Here is a 5799-nt window from a genome sequence, read left to right as displayed (position 1 = left end):
TGTACTCTTGCATCACCTGTCTGCGTAGAGAATATGTGAAAGTTGTTGGAAAATAGCATTTTAAATATGCATTTAAAATACATATTCTTGATGGGGGAAAAAAAAAGCTGGGGACTTTTTATCAGGACAAAGTGTAGCGGAAATCAAAGGAAATGGCATGAAGTTCAGATAGAATGGAAATGGAGAGATCGCTCCATCCCTAAGGGCAGCCATGGAGTGGTCTGTGCTCCTTTTTTACTCTCTTCCTGCCCTTTACTTTGTTTTGTTTCCTAGTTTAGTATCATGCATTGTTATAAAATTCTGAGCATATGAAAAATATCTTGGCTGTGATGGTTTGCAGGAGAGATTAGAGCCATAAATCCTAGTAGGATAAGGGCCCTGGGTACAGTGTATATAGCCAAGGGCTAGGGAAAAGAAAGCAGAAGAGACAGGTTGTATTCAGCCTACTTACCTGTATGGTTTCCTCATCCGGCTTTCCTGCATTCCTGAGATTCAGCTCACAATATCTGTTCCCCTGCGACATGTTCCTCAGAGTGACCAAAACCACTTTTTTTTTTTCAAATGTAAGCACTCCCCCCACCTGGCCACTCACTTCATCAACCCTTAATCCCACCCCCTAACCTCCTAGCTCAGGTGAACTAAACCCAGCATTTGGATTCAGACAGAGAGGAACCGGTCAGTTCTCAGACATCAGTCCCAGGTGCCAAGGTGTAAAATGCAGGCCCTAAGAGTGAGGATGGGCAGTGAAGAATTATAGGAACCTGAATCCATAGGCCCAAAGATGGTTCCTCCTGAGTTGGACCCACTGGAGATGGATTGCAACATACGAGGCATCTCTCATTCTCTGCTGCCCATCTACTGATGCAGGGGAGAGATGGATGAGAGCGCTTGGCTGCAGGTCCAGAAGCTGCTCCTTTAGACATTTCACTTGGCAGCAGTGAGTTAAAGCCTGGGAGGGCTAGTTGGGGACCAGAGACATCAAAGGGCTCGGATTCTGTTGGCTCCTATGTTGGCATTGTCAACTGTTACCCTGCACATGCCTGATCTCATCTGCTCTCGGAAGCTAAGCAGGGTCAGGCCTGGTTAGTACTTGGATGGGAGACCGCCTGGGAATACCGGGTGCTGTAGGCTTATACTATAGTCTTTCGAGACTGAAGGTTGCCAACCTATCTGGATCCAATGCCATGGAGCTATCTGAGGTCCTGTAGCTCTGAATGCCTTTGCCATGTCACATCACTCTTTGAGAGACAGTACAGGACAACCTGTGATCCCAACTGCTGGAGCTTCTGCATTTGCTGAAGGGGGGGACAGACCCTAGGCTGTCTCTGGGTCCAAGCTAGCAGTAATTCTGTTTAAGTTTGCTAGATCTCTGCCAAGCTTTAGAGTCTTTCTTAAGTGAACCCTTTTTTGTTATCATTCCTCTGACCATGGAGGTTCCATTTAACAATGATTTCTAATAGCCATTGCAGACATGTTATTTGAGAAATCATCTGATGCTTAAAAAAAAATTATTTAAGCCTGTTTCCTTTACTATAAGAAGCCATCATAACATAGTGGTTTGATTGGGGAAAGGTTAAGTCTCCACTCACTCCTATACATGCTTCCTGGGAGTGAGCTACATTAACCTAAATAGAACTTAACTTGGAGTAGATGTACACAAGACAGTTGTGTGGGTGACATTTTATTTTTTTATTTATACAGGTATTTATATACCGCCCTTCTTTGGTCATCAGATTTCTCCTCACACTTTAATCCAAGGCGGTTTACATAGGCAAGGCTGTTCTAAACCCCCGTGGGGATTTTTACAATTGAATAGTTCTAGTCTTTCATATAACTCCTCGTTCCAGCTGGATTCCTTCCCGGTCTGGCCTCTCTCTGGCCCTTCCCCTCCCATGCTCCACTTGACGGGAACTCCTTTCTGCCACTGAGGGTCAGCTCATCAGTATATCAGCATGTCATCAGTTCTTGGGTACTTCTGGTTGTTTCGAACTGGCAGCCTCAGATCTTCAGGCATACAAGGCGGCAGCTCTACCAACTGAGGCAGACCTCCTGGCTCCAGACTGGCCAGTCATTGAATCTCAGTTCAGCCCACTTCATGTAACACGATCAGTTCAAATGAAGTTAAAAAGAACTTGTTTTCTCTTCCTGGGGGAACTGTACCCTGGGTGAACATGGCTCAGCCTCTTTCTGGGCCCAGCTCTCAGCTCAATAAGCGTCTGTTGCAGGCCTAACTTTTGTTGTGAGGGTGAGGAGCATCATTTGTCTTGCCCTGCTGTGCCCCTTAGTGTGTTCAGAAATAAGTTGCTTTTGCTGGCACTAAAAATTTGAGGTCACTCAATTTCACTGGAAGACTTCTGGTTCTGGTGTCTTGCGGAATGAGATAGGATGGACGAAGGCAGTTTTCCATGGACTCCTCTGCCACCATTTCCTCACAATTATGACTTCTTTTTTTAAAAGCACTTGCTCATCTTTTTAAGAAAGCTGGCTGTGAAAATTCTAAGCAGTGGTGTGACACAACCACACTCGCTTTTCTGTAGTTAATCCTCCACCTGGGGGGTCAGATGCTTTCCTTGCTCAATGACTCACTTGATTGTCATCTACCTTGCACAAAAAAAAGAGGGAATGAAGGGGAAAGGAAAAGGGGGGGGGGAGAAAACACCATGAAGCCCCAAGCAGTGTCTGGTAAGGATGACAGGCAGTCACAGTGTTGAGCTGTGTGCAGGAATAACTGAGTTAGAAAAAAGCTTCTGGCACTGTAATAAAGCGTTTAATGGACAGGCAGCCTCTTTTACCTTCCTTGGGGTAACACTAAATCCCTTTTTATTGTAGTTTGCACAGATGTTAGTGAGTTATCCATTTCTCTAATCATACTAGAAGTTAACACATCTATCTTAAGTAAGAAGACCGGCCCACTCTGTTTTAGAGAGTCCTTTTTCTAATAAACTTGTGTCAGTTCCAGGTCAGTTTTACCAATACAAATAAAATTCACACAAATAAAAAGTATATTGTTTTGTGATAAGATGTATGTAATTATGTCCCTTAGGTCAGTTTAAATTTACACACCCGGTGTAACCTTTGCTATCATCTGGATCTTTTAAGTTTTCCTTTTTTTTCAGAAAAGAAAGAAAAGATCCTTAAAAATCAAGCAGTAGATATTGCAATAGCTGAAAAGTTCATAGCGCTTTTCTGTTGGAGGTTGTGTCCATCGCTTTTCATGCGATGGCTATTTTGTGTATAAAGACATCTTCCTGTTCTCACCGCTAAGGCCTGTCAATAAATCGTCATGAATGGAATGCACTTGTTTTGTTTATTTCCTCGGCAAAGGGGCTTTCGCAGGATCGATAAATGCAGAATATTCACATTTGCTTGAATTGTTTCAGAAAGAGAGAGAGAGGTCCAATTGCATCTGTTTTGGACGATTATTTTCTCTCCCCTCGTCACACACAACATTTTAGGTGTGTGCGCCTTCTGTAAAACACAGCCTATTCTGCTAATGAAATCAGCAATGGTGGGAATTAAAAGAAAAAGTGTATTATTTGCTTTCGCTCTCTTTCTAAGGGAAGATTTTGTACACAACAAGATGCGAGATACTTCAACTTCCAGTATGCCCGCAAAGGTCAGCTAAAGTTCAGGGAAGGATAAATGATTGCTACTTTAAGGGGGTCCGCGGTATGCCTTGTCCTTTTTTGCACTGAGTTGATGGGTTCACAGCGGTAGCTGAATTTTGATAGATTGGCAGATGCTGAAAGGAAATGCTAACTACACTTCTGGGATTCTGACTCACTCCATTTTCCAGGGGCAGAGGAAGAGAGGCAAGGGGGTCCGTTTCGGAGGGCAGGGCCATTGTTTGACCCGGTTGACAAAGCGGCAATTGTTTTTTGCCTCCTTACACCTAGCTTTTGTAACAGAGGGCCCAAGCCAGCAGGGTGGGCTATCAAGATAAGCAGTGGAGGCGGTGGGGTGGGCACCTGTCCTTTGTGTATGTAAATTTACCGCACTCTGGGGCCTCACTGTGAAGGAAAAGGCCTGTCTCTGCTGTGTTTCCTGGTAAAACACTTTCAGTAAATAAATCATAGATCAGGCAAGGCTTTGCCGTCTTCCCATCAAAACAAAGAACCGGGCTCTGCAGATAACTCTTAACATGCCTACAGATGTGGCGTGGATACGCAAACTTTTAAAAAAAATAAAATTCTTCTAGCACTTCGTGGATTCTTCCTTGAGGGCCTTTGTGGGGTTGAAAAGGTGGGACAGACATCTCTAGATAAATAAACATGACACACCGGAGAAGTTCTGCAAGCAAGCTACCCTCCCAGAAAAGGGCCACTATCACATTTCAGGGACTATGGGACAAACAGAACAATATACCGACTGTGTGATGGAGACCTGCAAGCTTGATTTCCCTCCCCCCAACCATCTGTAAATAGCATGCACTAGCAATCTGATTTATGACCACAGTATAGAAAGTAAGTTTTCATCTTCTCTTCCCACCATGTTTTTTTAAAATCTTGATAGCCCTCTCCCCTGTCTACTTTTCCTAGGACATTGCTTCTCAAACTGTGGGTCGTGACCCACTTGGTGTGTTGCGGCCTGAGGCCAGGTAGGTTGCAAGTTGGACCCACAAGCCCTTGCCAAATTAGAGCCAAATGGATGCAACTGGAGGCCATTTCTAAGTTGTGACCCACCTCTGGAGGCTGCTCCCATGTGCTGGCCCCGGGATGTCCTCCAGAGGACTCCACAGGCCCACCTCTGGAAGTGACTTCCAGGTTACTTCCAGTTTTAGGAACAGAACTTCTGGTTGCATTCAAAGGTGTTTCAGAGGCCCGTGGAGAGTTGCAACGACAGTGCTGGAAGCTGTGGTTGGACACAGCTTCAGTAAGTTTGAGAACCGCTGCCATAGGAGAAAAAACTGCTATTGATCCTGATGAAAACAAATAGCAGCCATGGAGGCTCTGATCTGAATCAGGAAGGGGTGAAAGATCCCCTCTTCTATAGTCCCAATCCAGATTCACTTTCAAGAATTTCAGACATTATGGAAATCCTTGCCAGACAACATTGAGATAGCATCAGGCCCTAAAAGGGGAAAGCTTCATAGCTGAGGGGAGATTTGAACTTGAATCTTCCAGCTCTAACTCCACAAACCACTACACCACCCTGGCTCTCTATGAAATATAGCAAGCTGGACTAGATATGCCCCTGGCCTGATCCAGTAAAGCATAGTTTGTGGTGCCCACATGTCCTGGTCTTGCCCTACATCTTTGGTAATACTCCTAACTGCATGAAGGGGAGAGGTGGTACTGTGTAAAAAAATCTTTTAGAGTAAGATTAGCATCATCATATGAAGGGGAGGTGGTTTGGACAAACTTCCCCTCCCCCCCCCACACACACATATAGGGAAGACTTTCCTGATAAGTGAGGGGACGGGGGCCAGAGCATGTGCAAACCATGATTATGCAGTGGCGTTGTTAAAGGGGTGCAGGATGCACCGGGTGATGCACGGGGGGGTGTGACACCACTACTGGTCAAAATTTTTTAAATCTTAGTATTTTCAAATAATACCGTCATGTTATATATCATTCACTGTGTAGCTTCATGCAGAATGCCATTAAAAAACCATGTGGAAATGCCTCTATTCTATCAAAAGTAATAACCAAAAACCAGTGGAGTAGGACAATGATACATCACCATACCCACCACCAGGGGTGATGTAAACCATAGTGACGCCACTGTGATTGTGTACATCATCTAATGGGGGGGTGCATTCAGCTGATCATGTTGTCTGAACTGGTCCTTTACAAATTA

The 5799-nt window shown here is 44.6% G+C and overlaps 1 pseudogene; it reads left to right on the top strand.

The window, feature by feature from the left end:
* Positions 1–1017: 1017 nt before the first annotated feature.
* On the top strand, positions 1018–1131 carry LOC136660806 (5S ribosomal RNA; annotated as a pseudogene).
* Positions 1132–5799: the final 4668 nt, after the last annotated feature.

Source organism: Tiliqua scincoides, chromosome 9 (assembly GCF_035046505.1).
Source record: "Tiliqua scincoides isolate rTilSci1 chromosome 9, rTilSci1.hap2, whole genome shotgun sequence".
NCBI classification, from domain to species: domain Eukaryota; kingdom Metazoa; phylum Chordata; class Lepidosauria; order Squamata; family Scincidae; genus Tiliqua; species Tiliqua scincoides.
Note: the sequence above shows the minus strand (reverse complement) of the source record. Positions and strands in the feature narration are given on the sequence as shown.